Here is a 17,081-nt window from a genome sequence, read left to right on the forward strand (position 1 = left end):
TAAAGTGATAATGAAAACATCATGTTGAAACTAATTTAAAAAAGAGGACATTGACTTGAGAGAGAATAAGGAGGGGTTTGTGGGAGGGTGTGGAGGGTGAAAAGGGAAGGGGTAATTATAATCTCAAAAAAGGCTAAACTTTTATTTTAAGGAAATATTTACAAATACTAATGATATATACTTTAATAATTTCAGAAATATTAACTACTAAATATGATACATTACACAAAAAGAAAATATGTTGAATTTTTGTGTTATTTTAGTGTATGCTTTTTAGGACGTCCCCTTAAAACACAGGTTTAGAACTGTGAGGTAAGAAAGGTTGGTGTCAAGACTGAAGACTTGAGTTTGATCATGGGAGCTCATATGATGGAAGGAGAGAACTCACTGCATCAAGTTGTCTCTTGACCTCTACACATATGCCATTAGATGCTTACTCACACAAACACACACACTAAATAAACAAATAAATAAGTGTGAAAAGTAAACAAATATGTAATATGCTAGTCCTTAGAAAGAAAGTACAATTTAATAAATTTATATTTAAATTTTAATGATATAGATTATTCTGTATATTTGGATTGTCTTTAGATATAATATTAAAAATCTTACAACTTTCCATGTCTACTGCTTCTTTGGCATTCTGTTTCACTTAGAACCTATATATATACATAGGTTCATATATATATATATGAAATTGATTACTAATTAAGAATGTCACCAGTAATATATTATAAGTGGCAGGATAGAGAAATGCTGCTTTGGACTTGCTTTCAATTCTGTTCAGCCTTGATTCCAGTGAGCCATTAGGTAAAGCAGGAGAGAAGATACATCTATCAGGATACGTAATGACCTAGTACTTTACAGTGCTTCACACTATGCTGAAGCTGTTGACTGTGAAATCAGCTTTAATCCATTCTCAAGTTGTGTGAGGAAAGAAGTAGAGGAGATTGTGAAGGCCTGATGAGGCAGAAGGGGAAAAATATACATTATTCTCTTTGAGCAAAGTGGAAACCTAAGATTATCAAAGTTATTGTATATTCTAGCTTCATTTCTGTTGTTGTCATGAAATAATCTAAACAAAGTACAGCTTATGTTACAGTACATTATTTGGGAAAGTCACTGTGGCAGAAACTCGAAATAGCTGTTTATATCACCTTCACAGTCAAGGACAAGAGAAACGGATGCATAGTTGTTCACATGTGTGCTTGCACTCAGCTCATTTTCTCTACTCTTAAACAATAGAGGTCTCCCTACTTAGGGAATCTTTTAACTAAATTAAGAAAATCTATTAACTAAATTAAGAAAATCTCTCATTGACATCCACAGGCCAACCTCATCTGGACAATCCCTCCTTGAAACCCACTTCCCAGTTGATTCTAGGTTCTGTCAACTTGACAGTTATAGATAACTCTCACACCTATTTTCTCAAGGTTTGCCATAGTTTTTAAATGAGCTGTTTGTGTACAGAAGGGTTTGACACCTTGGTACTAGTCTTTTTTGAACACATTAGTGGTGATTACTACCAAAATTCATCCATGACCTGTGACTGCACTTTCAAATATATAGTTTATCTTTGGACATGGATCGGATGTAAGCATAGCTTCTTTACCTTCATTAACATATAGTTCATCTATAGAGTGAGGATGACAGCATGGAACACAGTACCAAGCATTCTGTGAAGTTCAGTTCCCCTCATAATGTACTACTGTACTTCTATATTGCTGTCCAAAGTACCTAAGAGAATTATTTAAAGAAGGGATGATATATCTTGGCTTATGGTTTCTGAGAAACCAGTCCAAACTTTCTTGGGTCCACACTTGGGCATGGCATCATGGTGGCAGGAGTGCACAGTGGAGAAGCTTCATTTCATGTCAGACAGGAAGCAGAAACTGAAGAAGATACCAGAAGCCAGGAGTAGCCTTCAAAGACAGTCTCAATGTCCCACTTTTAAAGTTTCCAAAACCGTCGCCCACAAATAGTGTCACCAACTGGGGAAGATATTTAGCGCATGGTCCTGTGAGGGATAGTTCAAATTCAGCCATGACAGTCAGCAAGCACAATGATAGATAGGTAAGAGCTAGTGATATGTTCCTCTTTTCTTCATTTTCTTACTATAACCAAACTCATGACTGTACTTGTTTATGTGGTCTGGTTTTGGAACTTAAAAATTATGTGTCTTTTCTCATTCTTTATAAAAGTTATTTGAAACCAAGTATGGTGGTACATGCATCTTTTCCCAGTATTTGAAAAACTGACTCAGGAGGACCAGTAATTTGAAGTCACATTGGGCTACATAGCAATCTGCTGTCTGTAAAAGGAATCCCTACAAAAACACACAATGTGGTGGCCTTAGCTGCTTTTCTCCTTTCTTCTCAGTTCCTCCAAATGAATTCTGAATACCCCTAAAACAGTACTTTTTTTTCTCTTTTCATGTATTTTGTGGTGTGTGTGTGTACATGTAATATAAATATATGTGGTGTGTTATGTTTTTGTGTATATTAATGTTTGCATATGTGCTTGTGCATATATTTGCCTAATGTTGATGTTTAGAAATTTCAATGACCCTTCCACTTAATCCACTGTGGTAGAGTCTTGTAGTCAAACCCAGAATTTGTCCACATGGCAAGTTTCATTAGCCTGCTTTCTTCAGTATTCAGTCATCACCTTTCTCGGCTGCAATTACAGGGTGGCAGCCATGCCCACTCAAAGTTTATGTGGTTTCTGAGACTTGAACATAGGTTTTCTTGATTATACAGCAAGCAGGTGAACTGGTGATGCATTTCTGCTACCCAGAAATATACTTTGAAAGCTCATTTAAACTCTCATCATCGAGTGCACACTATTTTGAAGTAGAAGAGAAGCTTGAATGTTTATCAAGACCGAATTCCATGAGAAACATGCATATCAACTAAAATAGTAAGACCTTGACCCATTTTTTCTGTGGGGGACTGCAAGTACAGGAACAGCAGGAGTCTCCCTGGCCACCAATTCCTGGGCATCTTAACATCTTGTTCCCAGTTGCCAGGGTGCTCAACAGCTTGTACCACCTCCCCCTCAACAGCTGCTTATTTTACCACTAAGTCTAACAACCTTGGCTGCAGTTAGATTTGGACAACTGCTAACCATTGGGTGTGAATTTGATAGTACAGCTGTTCCCAGGTCTGAGACTGTGGCAGGGCAAGCAGCTCATGGTATACACACTGACATGCATGTTTTCCTTTATACACCCCTCCACTGATAGGCCACAATTCCATCATCAACACACATCTCCACTGGGAAAAATGTTCAGAGGCCATTGGACTAAACATATATGAGTCATTGTGGTTTTCTATTTTCATTAACATGTATTAATAGTACAAAGTATGGGATTTATATACAAGTGTGTGATGCCCTTCCATGCATTCATATTCAGCCACTGTTGTTCTTGTTTATCCCTTTCCTTCTTTTCCCCTTCCAGGTTGATATCCAGGTACTGTGTTCCTTTTGCTTTGAATCCAATTTTTTTTCAGATCCTACATATTTGTCTTTTTGAATTTCTAAATATGACTTATTTTGCTTGATATGACAATCTTTTGTTCCCTCCATTTTCTTACAAGTGACAAAATTTAAATCTTTGTTTGATAAAACCAGATACTCTAAATCAGTTAGAAGAAAAAGTGGGGAAGACCCTAGAACTCATTGGTACAGGAGACAACTTCCTGAAGAGAAAACCAACAGCATAGGCTCTAAGAGCAACAATCAATAAATGGGACCTCATGAAACTGAAAAGCTTCTGTAAAGCAAAAGACACTGTTGTCAGAACAAAACAACAGCCTACAGACTGGGAAAGAATCTTCACCAACCCTATATCTAACAGAGTGCTGATATCTAGAATATATAAAGAACTAAAGGAGTTAAAAAGCAATAAATCAAGTAATCCAATTTAAAAATGGGGTATGGAGCTAAACAGAGAATTCTCTGTAGAGGAATATAGAATGGCAGAGAAACAATTAAAGAAATGTTCAACATCCTTTGCCATCAGATTCAAATCAAAATGACCCTGAAATTTCACCTTATAGCCATCAAAACGGCTAAAATAAAAAAAAAAAACTCAAATGATGAAACATGCTAGAGAGGTTGTGGAGAAAGGGGAACCCTCCTCCATTGCTGGTGGGAATGTAAACTGGTACAACCTCTTTGGAAGTCAATCTAGCGCTTTCTCAGACAATTAGGAATAGTGCTTCCTCAGGGCGCAGCTATACTCCTCCTAGGCATATATCTAAAAGTTGTTCAAATACACAACAAGGACATTTGCTCAACCATATTTGTAGCAGCTTTATTTGTAATAGCCAGAACCTGGAAACAACCGAATGGATACAGAAATCGTGGTATTTTTACACATTGGAATACCACCCAGCAATTAAAAATGAGGAAATCATGAAATTAGCAGGCAAATGGTGAGATCATTCTGAGTCAGGTATCCCAGAAGGAGAAAGACACACATGGTATATACTCACTTATTTAGACCTATAAGATATGATAAACATAATGAAATTTATACACCTAAAGAAGAAAAACAAGAAAGAAGACCCAGGGTAAGATGATCAATCCTCACTTAGAAAGACAAATGGAATGGACATTGGATGTAGGAGAAAACAAGTAACAGGACAGGAGCCTAACAGAGGGCCTCTGAAAGACTCTACCTAGCAGTGTACCAAAGCAGATACTAAGATTCATAACCAAACCTTTGGCAGAGTGCAGGGAATCATATGAAAGAAGGGGGGAGTTAATATGAGCTGGAAAGGATAGGAGCTCCACAATGACCAAATATATCTGGGCACAGGGGTCTTATATGGGACTGTTTCTCCAACCAAGGACCATGTATGGATATAACCTAGAACTTCTACTCAGATGTAGCCCGTGGTAGCTCAATAAGTAAGGGGGACAGGGACTATTTCTGACATGAACTCAATGGCAGGCTCTTTGACCTCCCCACCCCCTAAGGGAGGAGCAGCCCTGCTAGGCCACAGAGGAGGACTTTGCAGCCAGTCCTGAAGATACCTGATAAAATAGGGTCAGATGGAAGGGGAGGAGGTCCTCCCCTATCAGTGGACTTGGAAAAGGGCAGGGAGGAGATGAGGGAGGGAGGGTGGGATTGGGAGGGAATGAGGGAACGGGAAACAGCTGGGATACAGAGTTAATAAAATGTAACTAATAATAAAATTAAAAATTAAAAAAATGCTTACAAACAAACAAAAGAAAATGTCATAATGACCTAATAAGTTTTCATATTAACAAAAATTAATAAAAATAAAAATTTATAATACTGTTAAAAAAATCTTATGTTCGTATACTATAGTTCATACAAGCCACACTTTCTTTATCTAGTTATCTATGAATGTACTCCTAAGCTGAGTTTATTTTCTGAGTTATTTTGTCATTTTTAAATACAGGAGTTTTGTTTCTTCTCAGATACTCTTTTAGTTTTTTGTTTATAAGCCATATATAGGGAATGATCATCAAAGAAGCCAACAGTTTTGGGTGCCATTGATCAGGTAGGATGGTGGGCCAGGCACTGTGCTGGCTTTTACATGGGTACTGATCAAAATGCTCTAAAACTATCAGTCACAGTAGTGTGACCCACTCATTTCAGAATGTACATTTTATGTGGGATGTGGGTAAATTTTAGTCTCTGAACCTGCATAGGAAGCTTACCTTTTCCCCTGGCAGTTAAACCTACAATTTAATTATGTTTAATCGGGGTCAGGGGAGGTGTCGATACAGGGTTTCTCTGTATACTCTGGCTACCTGAACTCACATTGTGGCCTCAAACTCACAAAGATCTGCCTCCCAAAGTGCTGGGATTACAGTCGTGTGTCACAACACCTGGCTTATATTTAATTTTAATTTAATTTAAAAATAAGCTTATTTGAACCTCAGTTGTATATGTGATGAAACTTAATTTAGATGATTCCTGCTCCCAAAGGCAGAGGATAGGAAGCACTGTTATCTAGACTGTGTTTCTTAGTTGTTCAAATCTACTACTGTAGATTTGGTTCTAAACTAGTACCATCCAGTAGACCTTTCTGATATGTTGGAAGTGTTATTCTGGGGTGAATGCTTAGCTGGTCAGCCATTGGGCACTGACTATTGGATACTATTCAGTAGTTAAAGCATGACTAATGTGACTAAGTATCTAAAACTTCATTTACTTAATAGTCACATATGGCTATTGCATTTAGCAACACAGATTTAAATCACAGTGTCTCTGCAGGTAACAAAACTGTAGTCATTTTTCTATATACCACTCAAGGTCTTGATTTATAGTTAGTCATTTCTCCTCTGACCCTCAAGATAGATGCTTAGGAAATTGATGAGGTTCTCCAAAGCACTAGCATTCTGAGTGCTACCCCAATGAGTCATGATAAGCCATACTGAACTTCATGTCCCTGAAAAATTCTGGAAATCAGGGAGACTGCTGAATCATGACATTCTTCTTATTTTCTAAGCTATTCTGTACATAAGGACACTCCAGAATTTGTGTTTCGTTGGCCACTTAATTCTTTGGATATATGCATAAAGAACAGAACATAGGCTTTTTCCTTTCCTCTGTTTTCTCACAAGTTCATGTGGTGACCCTGGTATCAGCTACTCATTTTGATCCTTCTAATATACTAGGTAGTCCCAAGGTTTTGTCCTTATCTGGTGTACCTTGAATATAAAGTCTTTGCAGGGAACATGTGTGATATCTGGAAAGTGATTGGATTTCTGAGTGTGATATCTTGGCAAATAGATAATCCCATGATTAATTGCTAATTGTTAGCATCTTGGGAAACATTGGAAGCTTTGAGGTAAGGCCTGGTTGAAACGGGATTACTGAGTTTGTATTTTTCAGGATATTTCTTGTGCTCAACTTTGTTTGCTGTCAAGTACTAATATATGTTTATCAGATGCCATGATGTTCTATCTCCGTAGACATGACTCATGTAACTACCTGAAGTACCATGGACCAAACCTCCAGCACTGAGGCAAAAGAGAACTTTCCTTCTTTTCACTTATGGAAGTGGTATAGACTGATCAACTCATCCCTGAACTTTGTACTGTCACTATAAACAGCAGTGTCATTCTTTTAAATGGGAAGCATGGCTTTTTCCTGAGCATATGTGTCTTCTCCTCTCTCCACATTTTCATGTTGACTCATGAACCATGGCTGAACAGCTTTGAAATTAAGATTCAAAACACTGGATTTTGAAAATCAAGTTCATTTTCTATGCCTCCTATTGGTTTTATTATAGTTAAATATACAAAATATAAAATTTACAACTTGCCACCATTCAATTTAACGTCCAATGGCAATGAGCTTACTTATTATGCTGCTCATTCATTACATTGGGTGCCTGTGAATCATACTTCTCATTCCTAGGTATGGCAACTATTAACCTACTTTCTATCTCCACAAAATTGATCATTGTAGGTAACTCCTAAGGCGTACTAAAATTTCTCCCATTGTTTGGCCTAAGTTCACTTTATATAATGTCCCTACACACATCAGCATGGGTGAATAATATTCTCTTTTTTGTAAGTGCTATGTTTACCTGTCAACAAACAGACTATTTCTAGTTGGTGACTGTTGTAGATGACCCTGCTGTGCACATTCATTATAATATCTGTCAGATTACTAATTCCCCTGATACTAAGATTAGAAGTCTGTGTTTCCTCATGACTCATGACTGCTGCTGAACAAATGGGGCCCATGAAAATACCTTGAGGTTATTGACTTGCAAAAGATGTCATGTGCCAGGTTAGCATGGAATGTACCTAAAGGAGAAGTAATTTTCTCTTAGAGATGACACAGTAACTACTTTACATTGTGCACTGGTGGAGAACGAGTGATATGTGATCATAGAGAGAAAAAGAGGGGTAAACAAGGAGGAGCTATATGATTGCCAGAACAGAGAGACTATACAGCAGGCAGGCTTGGAGCCCTCGGACCAAACAAATAGTAGTTACAAATGGGTTTCTTTCTTCCTCTACTCCCCTTTCCCTGTGTTCCTTCTGACTCCCATCCTTGCCCTTTTCTCTTCTTCTTTACCAGTTTCTTCTTTTTGTTTCCTACACTAACATTTCTACTGTTTGAACTTTACAGAGAAGTTCTGTCACTTCATGATCTATACTAAGTTTCATTCTCATTGCATGACTAAACAGCAGTTTATAGCAGGTATTTCTGCATCCGTTCCCAGCTTTCCATGTAGCTATTTGTTCACATGCAGCCCTGGTCTTAACTCTGATTGAGAGATTGGAAAGAGCCAAAATGTTTCAACCTTTGTCACAAAGAAGTATTAACATTCTGGAAGGAATCATTTTCTTATGGTTTGTGGGAAGATAGTGGCATTCTTTGTGAGAGTTATCATTCCATTCCGCTCATTCAGATACGCTCTCCAGTAGTAGACATCGTGGGGTCCCAATGTACAGTCAAAAGACAAAGAGAGCCAACATTGCTGCAGTAACTTAGTATGTAGTTCTCAATCATGGGAGACTTTTTCACCTCAGCAGGTACAATACTTACTATAAATGGAAAAAAAAAGTACTATATTATTAAAAACAAAAAAAGGTTGGAGAGATGGCTCAGCCAGTTAAGAAGGCTTGTTGCTTTTTCAGAGGACTTGAACTCAGTGTCCGGCAGCTACTTCCCAGCTCACAGTCTTCACCAACACCTGCATACATTTCACATACACACACACACACACACACACACACACACACACACATCAAAATAAATCTTACAAAACAAAAAAAGATTTGGGAAGCAGTCTTTTATTGTGTGAATTAAAGAACATGCATTTAGTTCTGATAGTTCTGGAATCTAGGAATCCTTTATTTGAGGACAGGGAGAAAGAGTCCCTGTCCCTAGAGGACACAAATATTACTAAATTTAGAAGCTAAGGCATATCAATTAGGGGATTAAGTGCTCACCCCATGAAAGTAAGCATCATAGTTTCAAGATGTGCTCCCTCATAGGAGATAACACTGTGAGGTCTGCCTCATTCTTCTTTCAGGAAACACACATGAAGACAATGGCTCTTTACTTTGTCTTAGCTCATGTTGGAAGGTGAAGCCATGACAGTGAGTACTGTGAAGACCTCTCAAATAAAGTTGCACTTCTCTCGTAGCTGAAGAGAAAGTTTAGGAGAAGGTACAGGATCACAACTCTCCCACTATACATTACATTCAAGTATAATTCCCAAAGACTTAATAAAAAAAATTTCAATGAAGCAAAAAAGCATTCTCATTTAAATTCCAAGATGATTTCAAGCTCACAACTTGAGTTTTAATCTACTTAAACTGCTGGGAAGAAAGAATAAAAAATAAAGTCCTTCAAGTATTTGTGCACCAGGTGTCAGATTAAAGCTTTCTCTCCTATGATTGTTCTCATTTCCCTCTTTTCTATTAATGGTAAAGCACTAGGCAACAGTAATTTTTAAAATGAAAATGTATGGGGGGGACAAGATGGTGGCACCAGGAGAACACTGCATCTGAGGAACAGGACAACATTTTCCATACAATGACCAAGAGACTGAACTCTGGGCCCTAAAACAACAGTGATCGTGTTTCCCAGGTGAGAAGAAACCCCCACAGCATGGGAATCAGTCACATCAACTCTCAGGTCACCCAGCCTGTAATATAGAGGCCCCAGGTCGCTCAGGCACTAGATCCCCAGACCAGAGCCACACACCTGCTTTTCCTGGTCACCTTCCCAGGCTGAAAAGTGGGCACAAAAACAGAAGACACTGGGAGTCCCAGTTGCGAGAAAACCCCACAGGGAAGGAAGGAAAAGGGACTGACCTAAGGTCACCCAGTCTTTCCCTGGAAAAGGTCTCGCAGAATGGCCTGTGAATGCCACCATCACTGAATTGGGCTCCAGCTGCTAACGCAGACTTGCTGTGCGTCCAGCTCTCCATCACAGATAGAGCTGTGCGCCCCAGGGCAACAGAGACTGTGAGTCCCTGTCGAGAGTAAACCCCACAGGGAAGGTAGGAACAAGAGGAAATTAGGTCATCCAGTATATCCCTGGAAAAGGTCCCACAGAACAGCAGGTACATGCACCACCAGCCCAGAGAACTGCTCTGCACCAATTATTCGTCTCAAACAGAACTGTGTGCTCTGTGAGCTCTGTGCACCAGAAACTTGGAGTACTTGTCGGGAGAAATCCCCACAGGGAACAAAACAGATGGGAATGGACTTAGGCCACCCAGTATATCCCTGGAAAAGGTCCCGCAGACCTGCCCAACACAGGGACCTGCTGTGCACCAGCTAGCCTCATGCTACCAGGAGTGAGGTACTCACCTGCCACAGATTACCTCTTGGGAACTGGGGCACAGAGCCCCAAACTCAGACCTACAGAAGCCTGGGATCCCCGAGATCAACCCCCAGATACTGCTTCAAGGGGCAACCAGTTATCCCTAACAGAACTGACCAAACCACAGGACAGCAGGTTACAGCAGCAACTCACTAAATTTACAGCAAGAAACCGAGAAGCAGGGCAGCTGTCTCCAGGACTTCTCTGGGTACGAGGAGAGCCCTCTTGACTAACAAGGTCCACAGTTACTACTCAGGTTGCTATGCCTGGGGTGAGCAGCGGCAACGTCTAAAAATCACCAGCCATACAGTGACCATACCCTAAAGGCTAAGGAGGCTTCCTTCAGGAAAAACTATCTTCCTGCCAAGGAGATTCTCTCCACCACAGGATTCCAGGAACCACCAGAAACTAACACCCAACACCTAAGATAGCAGAATGGGTAGAGGCCAGCATAAAAGCTCAACCAACAAAAGACAGAGCAATATGGCATCTCCAGAACCCAATTATCCAGGGGCAAGTAGCCCTGGACACCACAGCATAATTGAAATTCAATATGACCTAATATCAATGCTCAATAAGAGGATAACAGAGGAAATAAATAAAATGCATGAAGACCTAGAGAAAGATAAACTCAAACAAATTGTGGCCATCTGTAAAGAAATACAGGAAGTTACAGCCAAACAGTTTGTGGCCTTTAAAGAGGACATACTTAAATCACTGAAAGAAATAAAAGAAACAGAGGATGGTTCAAAAAAACAGCTGAAGGAATTGAAGGAAAAACAGGAAAATACAGTCAGACAGGTGAATGAAATCAACAAAACGGCACAAAATCCGAAGATAGAATTGAAAAAATTAAAGAAAACACAAATGGAGGAAATCATGGAGAGGGAGAGAACTTAGGAAAGAAAATAGGAACTACAGAGGAAAGAAAATAGGAACTACAGAGGTAAACATAACCAATAGACTACAAGAGATGGAAGAAAGAATCTCAGGTGTGGAAGATTCAATGGAAGAAATCAATGTATCTGTCAAAGAAAATGTTAAATCTAAAAAATTCCTTACACAGAACATCCAAGAAATTCAAGAAAACGTAAAAAGACAAAACCTAAGAATAATAGGAATAGAGGAAAAGAAGATTCCCTGCTCCAAGGCCCAGAAAAAAATTTTCAACAAAATCATTAAAGAAAATTTCCCCAACTTAAAGGCGAGGCAAATAAGAATACAAGAAGCCTACAGAACATGCAATAAATTAGACCAGAAAAGAAAATCCTCCCAACACAAAATAATCAAAGCAGTAAGTATACAGATCAAAGAAAAAATACTAAAAGCTGCAAGGGAAAAAGGCCAAGTAACATATAACGGCAAACCCATCAGAATCACACCTGACTTCTCAACAGATACTATGAAAGCCAGAAGATCCTGGATGGATATCATGCAGGCCCTAAGAGAACAGGGATGTCAGCCTAGGCTAATATACCCAGCAAAACTCTCAGTCCTCATAGACGGAGAAAACAAGATATTCAATGAGAAAAACAAATTTCAACAATACCTACACACAAATTCAGCATTAGAGAAGACACTAGAAGGAAAAATACAACCCAAGAAAACTACCTACTTTCAAGAAAACAGAGGAAATAATCGTCACTATGGCAGTGAAACAAAAAACAACCAAGCACACAAACATGACCACAGCCAACATCAAAATAAAAGGATCTAACAGCCACTGGTCATTAATCTCTCTCAACATCAATGGACTCAACTCTCCAATAAAAAGACACAGACTAACAGAATGGATGTGTAAACAAGACCCAGCAATCTGTTGCATACAAGAAACACACCTAAGTCACAAAGATAGACATTACCTGAGGGTAAAGGGTTGGAAGATGGCTTTCCAAGCAAATGGACCCAAGAAGAGAGCAGGAGTAGCCATTCTACTATCTAATAAAATAGACTTTCAACCAAAATAAATAAAAAGAGATGGGGAAAGACACTTCATACTCATCAAAGGAAAATTCCACCAGGAGGATATCACAATCCTGAACATCTATGCCCTAAATACAAGGGCACCCACATTTGTAAAAGAAACATTGATAAAACTTAAACCACACATAGATCCCTATACATTAATAGTGGGAAACTTCAACACCCCACTCTCAACAAAGAACAGGTCAACAAATCAGAAATTAAAAAAGAAACAATGTCTCTAACAGAGGTCATGAATCAAATGGACCTCACAGACATTTACAGAACCTTACACCCAAACACAAAAGAATTAACCTTCTTCTCAGCACTTCATGAAACCTTCTCCAAAATAGACCATATGGTTGGTCAAAAAGTGAGCCTGAACAGATTCAAGAAGGTTGAAATGATCCCTTGTATCCTTTCTGATCACCATGGGATAAAGCTGGACCTCAACAACAATAGAAATAGCAAAAAGCCCACACACACATGGAAACTGAACAACTTGTTACTAAATGACAGCTGGGTCAGAGAAGAAATAAAAAAAGAAATTAAAGTCTTCCTAGAATTCAATGAAAATGAAGGTACAACATACCCAAACTTGTGGGACACAATGAAAGCAGTGCTAAGAGGAAAGTTCATAGCACTAAATGCCTTCAAGAAGAAATTTGAGACAGCTCATTCAAGCAACTTAATGGCTCACTTAAAAACCCTATAAAAAGAAGAAGCAGACACACCAAAAGGAGTCGATGGCTGGAAAAAAACAAACTCAGGGCTGAAATCAATCAATTAGAAACAAATATAACAATTCAAAGAATCAATGACACCAAGAGCTGCTACTTTGAGAAAATCAACAAGATAGACAAACCCTTAGACAAATTAACTAAAAGGCAGAGACACCATCAAAAATCAACAAAATCAGAAATGAAAAGGGGGACATAACTACAGACACTGAGGAAATCCAAACAATCATTAGGGCTTACTTCAAAAGTCTATATGCCACAAAATTTGAAAATCTAAATGAAATGGACAATATTCCTGATCTATTCCACTTACCAAAGCTGAATCAAGACCAGGTAAATCAATTAAATAGTCCTATATCCAATAACAAAATGGAAGTGGTCATTGAAAGTCTCCAATCCAAATAAAGCCCAGGACCAGATGGTTTCAGAATCTAGTGCAGAATTCTACCGGACCTTCAAAGAAGAACCATCTCCAGTTCTCTTCAAACTATTCCACAAAAGTAGAAATCTAAGAACCCTATCAAACTCATTCTATGAAGCCACATTCGCCTTGGTAACTAAATCTCACAAAGACCAACAAAGAAAGAGAATTTCAGGCCAATTTCCCTCATGAACTTTGATGCAAAAATACTCAACAAAATACTTGTAAACCGAATACAAGAACACATCAAATATATCATCTCCTATGACCAAGTAAGCTTCATCCCAGGCATGCAGGGGTGGTTCAATATATGGAAATCCATCAATGTGATCCACCATATTAAGAAACTGAAAGAAAAAAAAACACATGATAATCTCCTTAGATGCTGAAAAGCATTTGACAAAATCCAACATCCATTCATGTTTAAAGTATTGGACAGATCAGGGATACAAGGCACATACCTGAACATAGTAAAGGCAATATACAGCAAGCCTATAGCCAACATCAAACTAAACAGAGAGAAATTTAAAGAAATCACTCTGAAATCAGGGACAAGGCAAGGCTGCCCACTTTCTGCATATCACTTCAACATAGTTCTGGAAGTCCTTGCTAGGGCAATAAGACAGTTGAAGGAGATCAAGGGGATACAAACTGGAAAGGAAGAAGTCAAATTATCTCTATTTGCAGATAATATGATGGTATACATGAGTGACCCCAGAAATTATAGAAGGGAACTCCTAAAGCTGATAAATACCTTCACTAACAGGGTTGGATACAAAAATTAACTCAAAAAAATCAGTAGCCCTCTTGTATACAAAAGAAAAAAGGGCTGAGAAAGAAATTAGGGAGACAACACCCTTCACAATAGCCACAAATGACATAAAGTACCTTGGTGTAACCCTAACAAAGCAAGTCAAAGACTTATATGAAAAGAATTTCAAGTCTCTGAAGAAAGAATTAGAAGAATATATGAGAAGATGGAAAGATCTCCCATGCTCATGGCTTGGCAGGATTAACATAGTAAAAATGGCGATCTTACCAAAAGCAATCTACAGATTCAATGCAATTCCCATCAAATTACCAACCCAATTCTTTACAGACCTGGAAAGAAAAATTCTCAACTTCATATGGAATAACAAGAAACCCAGAATTGCTAAAACAATCCTCTACAATAAAAGATCATCTCCATCCCTGATCTCAAGCTGGACTATAGAGCAACAGTAATCAAAACTGCATGATACTGGCATAGAAACAGAATGGTGGATCAATGGAACCGAACAGAAGACCCAGAAGTAAACCCACACACTTATGGATACCTGATTTTTGACAAAGATGACAAAACCATACAATGGAAAAAAGACAGCATCTTGAACAAATGGTGCTGGTCCAACTGGATGTTTACATGTATAAAAATGCAAATAGATCCATACTTATCACCCTGCACAAAATTAAGGTCCAAGTGGATCAAAGACCTCAACATAAAACCAGACACATTAAATCGGTTAGAAGAAAAAGTGAGGAAGAGCCTTGAAATCATTGGCATAGGAGACAACTTCCTGAACAGAACACCAACAGCACAGGCTCTAAGAGCAACAATCAATAAATGGGACCTCATGAAACTGAAAAGCTTCTGTAAAGCAAAGGACAACATCATCAAAACAAAACGACTGCCTACAGATTGGGAAAGAATCTTCACCAACCCTTTATCTGACAGAGGGCTAGTGTCCAGTATATATAAACAACTGAATAAGTTGAAAAGCAACAAATCAAGTAATCCAATTAAAAAATGGGGAACAGAGCTAAACAGAGAATTCTGGATAAAGGAATATCGAATGGCAGAAAAACACATAAAGAAATGCTCTGTTTCATTAGCCATTAGGAAAATGCAAATCAAAACATTTTACCTTACACCTATCAGAATGTTCAAGATGAAAAACTCAAATGACAACACATGCTGGAGAGGTTGTGGAGAAAGGCGAACCCTCCTCCACTGCTGGTGGGAATGTAAACTTGAACAACCACTCTGGAAATCAATCTGGCACTTTCTCAGACAAGTGGGTATAGCGCTTCCTCAAAATCCAGCTATACTGCTCCTAGGCATATATCCAAAAGAGGTCCAAGTACACAATAAGGACATTTGCTCAACTATGTTTGTAGCAGCTTTATTTGTAATAGCCAGAACCTGGAAACAGCCCAGATGCCCCTCAACTGAAGAACGGATGCAGATATTGGAATACATCTTCACAATGTAATATTACTCAGCAATGAAAAATAAGGAAATCATGAAATTTGCAGGTAAATGGTGGGACCTGGAAAGGATCATCCTGAGTGAGCTGTCCTAGAAGCAGAAAGACACACACAGTATATACTCATTCATATATATATATAATATAGGATAAACTTACCAAAATCTGTACATCTAAAGAAACTAATCAAGAGAGAGGACCCTGACTAAAATGTTCAATCCCCATCTTGAAAGGCAAAGAGGATGGACATCAGAAGAATAAAAAAAAAAAAAAACAGAAAACAACCTAGAAACCTCCCACAGAGGGCCTCTGAAAGGCTCTGCCCTGCAGACTATCAAAGCAAATGCTGAGACTTATGGCCAACTGTTGGGCAGAGTGCAGGGAATCTCATGAAAGATGTGGGAAATAGTAAGATCTGGAGAGGACAGGAACTCCACAAGGAGAGCCACAGAACCAGAAATTTGAACACAGGGATCTTTTGAGAGACTCATACTCCAACCAAGTACCATGCTTAGAGATAACCTAGAACCCCTTCACAGATGTAGCCCATGGCAGTTCAGTGTCCTAGTGTGTTCCATAGTAATGGGAAGAGGGACTGCCTCTGACATAAACTGATTGGCCTGCTCTTTGATCACCTCCCCCTGAGGGGGGAGCAGCCTTACCAGGCCACAGGAGATGACAATGCAGCCACTCCTGATATGATCTGATAGACTAAGATCAGAAGGAAGGAGAGAGGGACCTCCCCTATCAGTGGACTTGGGGAGGGGCATGAGTGAAGAATGGGGAGGGAGGGTCGAATTAGGAGGGGAGGAGGGAGGAGTTTATGGGGGGAGATAAAGTGAATAAAGTATAATTAATAAAAGTTAAAAAACAAAAATCTACAACTATTATATTGTAGACAATTATTTTTTACTCAGAATTCCTTTAAAGCACACCATGGTTATGGCACAATTGCTTTTTTGCATAAATTGTAATTAAAGGAGTTCATTAGCATGAAAATAATGTGTTAGTACTATGGGAACTGACATAGTTCTCTGTACATATAAGGCAGGATCATTTATATCAACACTCTGATAAAAGGACAACTGTTTACTAATGAAGGAATCCCTACATTGTGCTGGATTGATAAAATGGAATTTTGAACTGTCATAGAAAAAAAATGTTTAGAAGAATAATTAGTGATATCAGTATTTAAGAGTTTCATGATATTTTAATTCATAATGCATCATACAGTTATAGTAGTCTCTTAATTTTGTAAAATTCAATTAGTTTCTTCATTTATTTAGCATATTTATCAGTTAATTTGTTGAATAATGAGTGCCTATTATAAATCACATGCTGCTATGCCTCTGAAGATCTTCCTGCTTCTTGAA

General features: G+C 38.6%; 1 protein-coding gene across 3 annotated transcripts in view; it reads left to right on the forward strand.

Annotated features, from left to right (window-relative positions):
- Znf385d (zinc finger protein 385D) overlaps positions 1-17,081 on the forward strand; it is a 416,968-nt gene that overhangs the window by 104,310 nt on the left and 295,577 nt on the right. The window lies entirely within an intron of this gene.

The sequence above is a fragment of the Psammomys obesus genome, unplaced genomic scaffold (genome assembly GCF_907164565.1).
Source record: "Psammomys obesus unplaced genomic scaffold, mPsaObe1.curated_primary_1811, whole genome shotgun sequence".
Classification (NCBI taxonomy): Eukaryota; Metazoa; Chordata; class Mammalia; order Rodentia; family Muridae; genus Psammomys; species Psammomys obesus.